The 12,514-nt window shown below is 37.7% G+C and overlaps 1 protein-coding gene across 7 annotated transcripts in view; it reads left to right on the top strand.

The window, feature by feature from the left end:
* The window catches only part of ZNF366 (zinc finger protein 366), a 404,084-nt gene that overhangs the window by 31,727 nt on the left and 359,843 nt on the right, over positions 1-12,514 (top strand). For all 7 annotated transcript variants that reach the window (XM_067031125.1, XM_067031121.1, XM_067031124.1 and 4 more), the window contains exon 4: positions 7,774-7,867. The gene's annotated coding sequence lies outside the window, so the exon portion shown is untranslated. The remainder of the gene's footprint in view (positions 1-7,773; positions 7,868-12,514) is intronic.

The raw sequence follows: 12,514 nt of genomic DNA, 5'->3' as shown, positions 1-12,514 counted from the left end.
TTCAACATAGTTTTGGAAGTCCTAGCCACAGCAATCAGAGAAGAAAAAGAAATAAAAGGAATACAAATTAGAAAAGAAGTAAAACTGTCACTGTTTGCAGATGTGAATATACCAAAAACCATTGAATTGTACAATTTAAATTGTTTAATTGTATGGTGTGTAGTCTCAATAAAGCTGCTTTAAAAAATATTATTAAGATGGCAAATTATATGTTATGTATTTTTTACCATACAAAAATAGTCTTGTTTTACAGTAATACTATTTTCTCATACAAAATCTAATTCCTGGGACTTCGCTGGTGGCGCAGTGGTTGGGAATCCGCCTGCCAATGCAGGGGGCATGGGTTCGAGCCCTGGTCTGGGAAGATCCCACGTGCCGCGGAGCAACTGAGCCCATGCACCACAACTGCTGAGCCTGTGCTCTAGAGTCCGCAAGCCACAACTGCTGAGCCCTCATGCTACAACTACTGAAGCCCGCCTGCCTAGAGCCCATGCTCTGCAACAAGAGAAGCCACCACAATGAGAAGCCTGCGCACCACAATGAAGAGTAGCCCCTGCTTGCCACAACTAGAGAAAGCCCAGGCGCAGCAACAAAGACCCAACGCAGCCAACAATAATAAATAAATAAATAAATTTATTTTTTAAAAAATCTAATTCCTTACCAAATTGATCAAATTTTTCAAATGACTGAACTGTGGCCTTCTCTAGGGCATTTCAAATTACTAAAATAAAATAACAAATACATAATTTAATAACTAGTATTCTTTCAAAATAATTCACTTTTAGAAACTGCTATACAAGAAAAGTTTTAAAATCTTAGGTACTCTTTAAAAATAACAAATACATTACTAACTAGACACCTTCATGATAGCTAAAATGATTGCTGTAATAAAAGTTGAGACTCACAGTAGAAGTGTTATAGGAGCTAGTACACCATTCAGTAGACAGTATAGAAATACTTTAGAAGTACTATTAAAATATTTTAACAGAATAGCACACTAGATAAACTGACTAAAGTCCTCATACAAGGACTTCATATAAACAATAACAACAACAGGATAATAATAAGTTAATGGGGAAGTTCAAGAATTCCATAATGAATTTATAAAATCTGGACCCCCAAATTCTTAAACACTAGGAATGATCTGTTATGAGATCTGTGAGAGGAAGATATAGCAAAAACAGATCTTATAGCACCAGAGGAAACCTCAAATTGACATTTGCCAAAATTCTCCATGAACCAATCCATCACAGTAGGGATAAATTTTCCATATTGTAACACTTTCTCCTTTACTGGTTTAAGATATTCCACTTCTGATTTAGCCTCTCCTATTCCCCTTCCTAGTAATAATGACTCACATAAGTCTAGATCATGGTTCTCAAAGAATGGCTTGCAGACCCAATCTGGCCTGCCCCCTATTTTTGTAAATAAAGTGGAATTTTGCAAAATAAAGTTATTGGAAAACAGCCACACTCATTTTTTTTAACATATTGTCTATGGCTGCTTTTGCACTACAACAGCAGAGTTGATTAGCTGTGACAAAGAATGTATGGCTCACAAAGCTGAAAATATTTAATATTTAGCTTTTTACAGAGGAAGTTTGCTGACCTTTGGCCTAAATAATTATCATCATAACTTTATAATTCAGTTCTTCCAAGCTATTTTTTTTTTTTTTTTTTTTTTTTTGCGGTACGCGGGCCTCTCACTGTTGTGGCCTCTCCCGTTGCGGAGCACAGGCTCCGGACGCGCAGGCTCAGCGGCCACGGCTCACGGGCCCAGCCGCTCCGCGGCACGCGGGATCCTCCCGGACCGGGGCACGAACCCGCGTCCCCTGCATCGGCAGGCGGACTCTCAACCACTGCGCCACCAGGGAAGCCCCCAAGCTATTTTTAATTCAGCCATTTTAATGAATTATGTAAGGGTGTATTGCTCTAACTTTACCAGTAATGATACTCTGCATATAGTACATAAATGAAGGAAAATGCCCTTGCACCAAGGAAATTTCTAAATGAAAACAATAACTTTTTGTCATACCATACTTAGAGATAATATATTTGCAGCTCCATCAAAGTCAAATTATCTCATGAATGGCTTTTTGCTCTTCTTTTTTAAAAAAAATCAGGTTTTTCAATGCCAATCCAGGACAAAGGTAATTATTCTGTTGAAATATTAGTTAGGCAATTCCAAAGATATGATTCTTTTGGTAGCCAGTGTCCAAGATGGTCCCTAATAAGTCTCACTTCTTGGTATTCATTTCCTTGTACATCCCTTGTACATTGTACCCCTCCTGCATTGTATCAGGGTTGGTCTATGTGACGAATAGAATATGGCAATAGTGAGGGTATGTCACTTCCAAAGTTAGGTTATAAAAGATGTTGTAATTTCTGCCTTGTTCTCTCTAATAGCATTCACTGTAAGGAAAGTTAGCTACAATGTTGTGAGCAATCCTATGTAGAGAGAGACCCATGTGGCATAGAACTGAGACACCCTACCAATGGACAGTGAGAAACCAAGACCTCCAGTCAACAGCCATGTGAGTGAGTCTTCCTGGGAGCAGATCCTACACCTCTATTCAAACCTTCAGCAAACTGTAGCTTTGGCTGACATCTTGACTACAACCTCAAGAGTAATCCTGAACCAGAATCGCCCTGATACGCTGCTCCCAGATTCTTGACCCTCAGAAACAGTGTGAGATACTAAATATTCTTGTTTTTAAGCTGCCAAGTTTGAGATAATTTGTTACAGAATGATAGATAACTAATATAATTCCCCAACATCCTAAATGGACTAGATCTCCTTTCAAAGAGCACAAAAGTATAAAACTTTTAATAGGGAGAGAATCCTAAGAATAATGATCCTATCCAGAGGAGTTAAACTACTAAAGGCATTTATCAAAAAATACGTTCCATTACTTTGGCTGACGTAGTAAGTAGTACAGGCCAAACTCAGAGGCACAACAAACCAGTTTAAATTCTTTAAACCAAGTAGTTATAGATAATAGAATGGCCTTGGATTTTCTTTTGGCCAACTAGGGAAGATTCTGAACCACTGCTAACACTATATGTTATACCTAAATACTACAAGTGAATTGGAATAACCCATATCTAAGCTAAAGGAAAAGTAACCTAGCTATCTAAAATAGACTCGAGAATCTTTGAGACTTCTTTCATGATCAGGTCTGGGAAATTTGGCATCATGGTTTTGAAATGTCTTCCAGTCTCTTCCAGTTATACTTGTCTCACTGCTTATTTTTTTGAATTTTATTTATTTATTTTATACAGCAGGTTCTTATTAGTTATCTATTTTCTACATATTAGTGTATATATGTCAATCCCAATCTCCCAATTCATCCCACCCCTGCCCCCCTTGTTTTTCCCCCTTGGTGTCCATACGTTTGTTCTCTACACCTGTGTCTCTATTTCTGCCTTGCAAACTGGTTCATCTGTACCATTTTTCTAGATTCCACATATATGCATTAATATATGATATTTTTCTCTTTCTGACTTACTTCACTCTGTATGACAGTCTCTAGATCCATCCACGTCTCTACAAATGACCCAATTTTGTTCCTTTTTATGGCGGAGTAATATTCCATTGTATATATGTACCACATCTCCTTTATCCATTCATCTGTCGATGGGCATTTAGGTTGCTTCCATGTCCTGTCTATTGTAAATAGTGCTCTAATGAACATTGGGGTGCATGTGTCTTTTTGAATTATGGTTTTCTCAGGATATATGCCCAGTAGTGGGATTACTGGGCTCACTGTTGTTAAATGTGTATTTTCCAGAGTCTTAAACACTTTAGTGCGGCCACTGTCCTTACAGATGATTCAAGAAATGATTTAAAGACAAAACAAACAGAATAAAATCACGTTGATAGACATGTAAACTGAAAATAAAATTTCCACTGATGAAACCTCACCTTCAAGGAAAATCAACAACAGTGGTAAAGACCTACACAATCCTTGAAGGTCTCTCCTGAAGGTCTCTCTTGACTGAATGACAACCAAAAGGAAGGACTGAGAATAAAGAAGTTCCTATAAACTTAGAAAAAGACTGATTTTTGCTATAGCAAAGGTAACAAGTAGCCACAAAAACCAGTTTTAAACCCATTCAATCAGTTAAGAATAACTTGCCTCAGTAAGCCCCTCATGAAATCAGCCTGTCAGGGACAGACTCACTCTAATAAACATACCTCTGAGTGCCAACTAATCTACAACAGTCTCACCTGAGTAACCACGGACTACAGTTGATGTCAACCCACTTACACCCCTGAAAATCTGACAATTCCTAGTACTTCATGCTCCCACCAAACAAAGACCCTTTGTAAGGTCAACAGTTTGCTCTGCTTGGAGAGGCTGTGCCTGACCATTCAGCTTTGTCTTTTTATTTCACATACTGAGTGGTGGTCTCAACATCCTTTGCAAACTCTCCTGATTCCTTTATAATTCTTTAAACCTCTTCCCATTTAATAGTAGTAATAGCGATAGTAATGACAATGATGAGGATGATATAAGCTCCACTTAGCTATATATCATGCTAAGGGCTTTACATACGTTATCTCAATAATTGAGGACTGCCAGTAATATCTGGCTGCCAGCACTTCTTAGATTTTCAGGTAGCACTCAGACTTGAAGAAGTTATTAGCCCTGGCTTATTCAGTGCGCCAGTCATTTGCTTGTTTGCTTTCAATGCACTGCTCACCCTTTCCCTGTCCTGCTCAATATCACAGAGGGCTGACTCCTACAGACTTGAGTTTTCCAGGCTCTTCTGTCAGCTGGCTTAAAGGTCAGTTCTGCTAATGGGAATCTGGAGCAAAAGAGGAAAGGCAGGAAGGGAGGAAGAAGGCAGGGGTATCTCTCCTCCAGCAATAGCTGTGTTTGCTTCGGTTGCTCCATCCCCTTTGAATGGGCCTTCCTATGTGGTCATCACTCACATTATTCTGTTTTAAATACCTAGAGCACTTTCTGGTTTTCTGGACCTTTATTGATACAATCAGAAAGAACTGGTGGTAGAAACTGTACCAGGTAGATTTGAGAGACTTGAGATTTAGTCCCAAGTCTGCCTCTAAATTACTTGTGACCTTGAAACAATCACAATTTGGTGCCTCAGTTTTGCTATCTATGTAAGAAAATAGTTCATCTTTAAGGTTCCCCCCTCCACCATCCCACCCAACTAGAGTTTAAAGGCCTTGATTATATCTAGAAATATAGCTGATCTCTTAATCAGGTGGACTTAAAAATACCCTTTTCTGTGAATAGGGCAAACTAGATAATTTGAGGGGCCCAGTACAAAATGAAAATGCAGGCTTTTATTGAAAAAGCAGGAAAAAAGTGCCATTAAAAGTATTACAAATAAAGCTTTTTCCTTTAAATATATTTTGTTACTTATAAGATACAACAGAGGTACTAGTGGTATATGAGTAACAATATAACTTACAAAGTGCAAAAAATACTTTTGGTGCCATAATTTTATATAATACAATGAATTATAATACTTTATCAATGTCATGTCTTGATTAATCATAATTTTGTGGCTTTCTTTTATGCAAATTCATTTAAAAAGTCATTAAAATATATACCTTTAGCAATTTTATTTTCAACTGATACAATTGTAAGAGACGTTAGCTGCTCCTGGACAATGAAAGATTGCAAATAATTTTTGATAATTTTAAATTTTGACAAGGATCTTTCTGCTGATGCAATTATTGGAGCTGTTAGTATTTTATAGGCTGTGACAACATTTGGGATGAATTTCTGATAAATTATTGTGAAATAAAAATTTTAGTGCATGTAGAGCTAATGAGTCCCACAGAACAATTTTTATAAAAATATTTCATTCTTCATACAAATCAGTTTTGTGTAAGCTGAAATTTAATTTAAAATGTAAATTTATACAATGGCATTTTAATATTTCCTCTGACATTTCCTGTAATTTATGGAGGTTGTACAAGAACCAAATGTGACTTCATGATTTGTATAAAATTCAAAGTGCTGGTTTATGCATTCTATTGATGCATCTTCAACTACAAGGAAGAAAAAAATTTTTAATTAACCTCTTCATTAATAATTGGTTCATTTGAAGCTTCATAGTAGGTAGTGTATCTTCCTGTCAATGCCCTGATCTTTAAATTTATTTTCTATTTCTTAGTCTGTGGATATGGGGACTTCCCTGGCGGTCCATTAGTTAAGACATCACCTTCCAGTGCAGGGGGTGCGGTTTCCATTCCTGGTGGGGGAGCTAAGATCCCACATGCCTTGAGTCCAAAAAACCAAGCATAAAGAAACAGAAGCAATATTGTAACAAATTCAATATAGACTTAAAAAAAATGGTCCACATCAAGAGGAAAAAAAAAGTCTGTGGATATGTGCTTTGCAATATTGAAGCAGTTTTCAAAACCTGAGATTCAAAAGGGAACCCTCCTGCACTGTTGGTGGGAATGTAAATTGATACAGCCACTATGCAGAGCAGTATGGAGGTTCCTTAAAAAACTAAAACTAGAACTACTCTACGACCCAGCTATCCCACTATTGGGCATACACCCTGAGAAAAACCATAATTCAAAAACACATGCACCCCAATGTTCATTGCAGCTCTATTTACAATAGCCAGGACATGGAAGCAATCTAAATGTCCATCAACAGAGGAGTGGATAAAGAAGATATGGCACATATATACAATAGAATATTACTTAGCCATAAAAAGGAATGAAATTGAGTTATTTGTAGTGAGGTGGATGGGCCTGGAGTCTGTCATACAGAGTGAAGTAAGTCAGAAAGAGAAAAACAAATACCATATGCTAACACATATATATGGAATCTAAAAAAGCATACAGATGAACCTAGTGGCAGGGCAGGAATAGAGACCCAGATGTAGAGAATGGACTTGAGGGTGCAGGCGGGGAAGGGGAAGCTGGGGTGAAGTGAGAGAGTAGCACTGACATGCATACACTACCAAATGTAAAATGGACGGCTAGCGGGAAGCTGCTGCATAGCACAGGGAGATCAGCTCGGTGCTTTGTGATGACCTGGAGGGGTGGGGTGGGGGGTAGGGGATGTAGGGATATGTGTGTACTTATGGCTGATTCACTTTGTTGTGCAGCAGAGGCCAGCACGTTGTTGGGCATTTACACTCCAATAAAGATGTGAAAAGAAAAAAGATTATAATGACTCCCTGACATGCTTTCTTGCAGTATTCATGTGTACAGTTTTATTTTGTAATAATTTACTGACAGAGTTTACTGCCTGTGTGCCGGCGGTTCCTGTCCCATCCTCAGGCCAGAGTTAGTATTTGTGCAGATGCCACAGTCAGGCTCTAGGGACTGATGGGCAAGAGCCTCCCACCATGGGTCCCAGCAGTGCCTGTGTGCAGAAACCTTCCTTTCTCACATGGCTCTGGCCACTGCTGCCATGGCCGCTGCTTTTGCACTGCAGTTGCCATCGCTGCAACTGCCATCGCTGCAACTGCCATCACTGCAGCTGCCATTGCTGCTGCCAGCTTGGGCCTAGGTCCTGGCCTGGCAGCTTTGTTCAGGAAAATTTAGTACTTTTGTGCACCAAAGGCCTTGAAAAGTTAAGCCAAAATGCTGCAGAAAAGGAGCCTGGGATGCATGTCATTACAAAATTACTCACTAGCACCAGTAAGTCTAAAATGTCTGCGGTCCAGACACAGGGCTACAGGTGCCAATGGAAAACCTTAGCAATGCTAGGGAATCCATGGGAATGAGCACGATTGTTTTCAATATGTTCTAATGACATAATTAATATTATAGGTGACTAAGAATCTTCCAGAAGTAATGATGCATGAAGATTGGTGTGTTTGGATCCAAATCTATCCAAAGATGCATTTTTGGATGAAAAGTAGAGGTAAGTAACTTTGTGTTGACCTAAATTTTTACTTCCTCCAGGTTATGGTGTTCTTTATATTGAAATATTTGACCACTTTGAAGGAATGGGAGTTTATTTACATGCACATATGCCATCTTGAAGATTCTACAAGATTCATTCATCTGATTCATTCATCTTAGGTGTGAAATATGTTGTAGTACTTTTCACAGTGGTATATTAAAAAACTTTTTGTTATGTAAAATTTCAAATATATACAAAACTAGAGAGAATAGTATAATGAGCCCCTTCTTATGTACCCATTACCCAGCTTCAATAATTTCATGACTGAGTTTTATCTGTACCTCCACCCACTTTCCTCAGTTCTAGATTATTTTTAAACAAATCCCAGACATCATATAATTTTATCTGCAAAAATTTCAATATGTACCTTTAAAGGATTAGGTACTTAAAGGTTCTTAATCTGTGACTCTCTAGTCAAGCTATGCCTTCTTAAATTGTGACACTCTTGGGTATTTGCAGCATGTGGCCTGTTTTCAGTTTGGGCACTTTTCATTTATGGCAAACCCTTATAGGACCTTCACAGTGAGGCAAAGACTCATGCCGCCCTAAGTCCGATGGGAAAGCCCAGTTAGAACCTCAGTTTTATCACCCGGTCAGAATGGTAGAAGCAGAATATATATATTATATACTATAGCTCAGTGGGTCTGTGGATCCTCAGGGCCTGAGAGCAGGTTCACCAGACACTTGACCTGCAACAGCATACAAATTCCATGTGCCAGCTCTTACTCTCACTGTTGAATGGCCAGGGTCGGACTGCTTGGGTGGTCTCAGGGGCTGAGGCTGAACTGGAAGGGCTGGGGAAGGAAGGCCCTCACATTTCTTCACTTAGGAGAGAACCAGGTGAAGCTAGACAGGCAACAGTGGGACGTAGGTTGGACAGTCCTGATCTTGCTACTTTTCTGCTTATGCTTCCTGAGCCCTCTCTTTTGTGTCTAAGTCCCACTCAGGCTCTTAATTAGTTTTGTGGCTGTAAAACAAGTCACTTAACCTCTGTTATCTTCAGTTTACTTTAGTATTGTAAAATAGAAATATCTAATTCATACATTGGTTGTAAGGATTAAGAAATACTGATTGCAAAGTTGTTCTCAATACACGTTAATTCCTCTTCCTTTCGCTCTCCCAGGTCATGTATTAAATGCCATTTGTACAATTATCTACCCTTCTACCACCTTAACAAGGCAATAATGTTAATAATTTTTATACAGTTTCCTAAAAGTTGTTCTGTTCATTACCCTATTATCTCAGATGATTTTTCCAACAGTCCATTGAAGTAGCTAGCAAAATATTATCTTTGAAAATTTCAGTTAAATAGTAACATTTAATAGTAACAAAAATATTTTTTTAAATTTCCTATTGCAGAGGAAAGAAAAAACTTGATATATTGATAGGAAAGTCTAAACTTGTTTAATATTGCTTGTCTAAAACAGAGGAGAGAGGTTGGTGAATAGATGATTGAAGATGGTTTGAATTCTACCCTGAGTATTATGATACTATGAATGTAAGAGCCACTGAACTTTAAATTAATGCTTGAGTACTATAAATAAAAATCATTTGGGGTACACATTTGAATGCCAAATGGTTCTTGACTATCCAAAAAGTGGTTCTCTTGGTTTTTAGATAGGGTCTTTAGCTTATACTTCTAACATCCCTGAAAGAGTTTCTGGCCAAGGGGCATTACTGTGTTCAATAGTAATAGAATGCTAAAATACCTTTTTTTAAAAAAAATGAACTTATTTATTTTTGGCTGCATTGGGTCTCCGTTCTTGGGTCTTTTTTTAAAAACATGTTTATTGGAGTATAATTGCTTTACAATGATGTGTTAGTTTCTGCTTTATAACAAAGTAAATCAGCTATACATGTACATATATTCCCATATCTCTTCCCTCTTGCGTCTCCCTCCCTCCCACCCTCCCTATCCCACCCCTCTAGGTGGTCACAAAGCACCGAGCTGATCTCCCTGTGCTATGCAGCTCCTTCCCACTAGCTATCTATTTTCCATTTGGTAGTGTATATATGTCCATGCCACTCTCTCACTTTGTCCCAGCTAACCCTTCCCCTTCCCCATGTCCTCAAATCCATTCTCTAATAGGTCTGCGTCTTTATTCCCAACTTGCCCCTAGGTTCTTCATAACATTTTTTTAAAAATTCCATATGTATGTGTTAGCATACGGTATTTGTTTTTCTCTTTCTGACTTACTTCACTCTGGATTCTGGAGTCTACGTCCATCCATCTCACTACAAATAACTCAATTTCATTTCTTTTTATGGCTGAGTACTATTCCATTGTATATATGTGCCACATCTTCTTTATCCACTCATCTGTCGATGGACACTTAGGTTTCTTCCATGTCCTGGCTATTGTAAATAGGGCTGCAATGAACATTGTGGTACACGACTCTTTTTGAATTATGGTTTTCTCATGGTATATGTCCAGTAGTGGGATTACTAGGTCGTATGGTAGTTCTATTTTTAGTTTTTTAAGGAACCTCCATACTGTTCTCCATAGTGGCTGTATCAATTTACACTTCCACCAACAGTGCAAGAGGGTTTGTTGGAAGATTTTTAAGCACAGTCTCAATTTCAATGCTTGTGATTGGTCTGTTTATATTTTGTGTTTCTTCCTGGTTCAGTCTCGGAAGGTTGTGCTTTTCTAAGAATTTGTCCATTTCTTCCAAGTTGTCCATTTTATTGGCATATAGTTCCTTGTAGTAATCTCTCATTATCCTTTGTGTTTCTGCAGTATCCATTGTTACTTCTCCTTTTTCATTTCTAATTCTATTGATTTGAGTCTTCTCCCTTTTTTTCTTGATGAGTCTGGCTAATGGATTATCAATTTTGTTTATCTTCTCAAAGAACCAGCATTTAGTTTTATTGATCTTTGCTATTGTTTCCTTCATTTCTTTTTCATTTATTTCTGCTCTGATATTTATGATTTCTTTCCTTCTCCTAACTTTGGGGTTTTTTTGTTCTTCTTTCTTAAATTGCTTTAGGTGTAAGGTTAGGTTCTTTATTTGAGATGTTTCCTGTTTCTTTTCTTTTTTTTTTCATGCACACACACACACACACACACACACACACTGTATTTTATTTTTATAAGAGATAAATAAACTGACAACAAGCATTGTAAATGCATGACCACAAAAAAAGCAACAATGATTGCAATTACCAAACACGAAACACACTCATACTATGTCATAATATTGACATTCAGTTCAGTATTCCTCCACTGTAACAGCTCTTTTACTTTGCAGTGAAAATTGATTTGTATATTTTTTGCCTCTGAGTCCTTGTGGGATTAAAAAAAAAAATTCAAACAGAAAGCCACAAAAATTATAATCATCCTCATCAGTTCACTCAGTCCCATGTAATTAATTTTTTTATCTTGATCTTTTGTTAGCCCTTTTATGAATTCATCAGTTCTCCATTAGAGTTCTGAAAATGCTTATTCATTCAGTTCAGCAGTATAGTCAGTTACCAGAAACCAGTACTTGTCACAGAGTCTTTTCCATGAATTCCTTGAGGATGAAACCCTTTTATAGGAACATATTTGCAAAAGCATCAGAGTACACCCAGAACTGTCTGTAAATGACAAAAGACCTAAAAATCACCACAGTTAAAGATTTGATGAAAGTTCATAATAATGCAATTGACAAGGAAATTTAGTTATTTCTGAGATATACATTTTAAAGTAATAACTAGAATTATGACTTATAACATTATACCAGAACATATAAGATTTTTAGAAACTTCATGTAATGTCTGAAACATTTATATTAACATATTTCCATACAGATAACCCAAAGAAAGTTTAGTATTAGTTGTTTTTTTTTGGTTGGTTGGTTTGTTTTTTTATACTGCAGGTTCATATTAGTCATCAGTTTTATACACATCAGTGTATACATGTCAATCTCAATTGCCCAATTCAGCACACCACCATCCCCACCCCACTGCGGTTTTCCCCCCTCGGTGTCCATACGTTTGTTGTCTACATCTGTGTCTCAACTTCTGCCCTGCAAACTGGTTTATCTGTTACCATTTTTCTAGGTTCCACATACATGCATTAATGTACGATATTTGTTTTCCTCTTTCTGACTTACGTCACTCTGTATGACAATCTCTAGATCCATCCACATCTCAACAAATGACTCAGTTTTGTTCCTTTTTATGGCTGAGTAATATTCCATTGTATATATGTACCACAACTTCTTTATCTATTTGTCTGTCAATGGGCATTTAGGTTGCTTCCATGACCTGGCTATTGTAAATAGTGCTGCAGGGACCATTGGGGTACATGTGTCTTTTTGAGTTATGGTTTTCTCAGGGTATATGCCCAGTAGTGGGATTGCTGGGTCATATGGTAATTCTATTTTTAGGTTTTTAAGGAACCTCCATACTGTTCTCCATAGTGGCTGTATCAATTTACATTCCCACCAACAGTGCAAGAGGGTTCCCTTTTCTCCACACCCTCTCCAGCATTGGTTGTTTGTCGATTTTCTGATGATGCCTCTTCTAACTGGTGTGAGGTGATACCTCATTGTAGTTTTGATTTGCATTTCTCTAATAATTAGTGATGTTGAGCAGCTTTTCATGTGCTTCTTGGCCATC

The sequence above is a fragment of the Kogia breviceps genome, chromosome 4 (assembly GCF_026419965.1).
Source record: "Kogia breviceps isolate mKogBre1 chromosome 4, mKogBre1 haplotype 1, whole genome shotgun sequence".
Classification (NCBI taxonomy): Eukaryota; Metazoa; Chordata; class Mammalia; order Artiodactyla; family Physeteridae; genus Kogia; species Kogia breviceps.
Note: the sequence above shows the minus strand (reverse complement) of the source record. Positions and strands in the feature narration are given on the sequence as shown.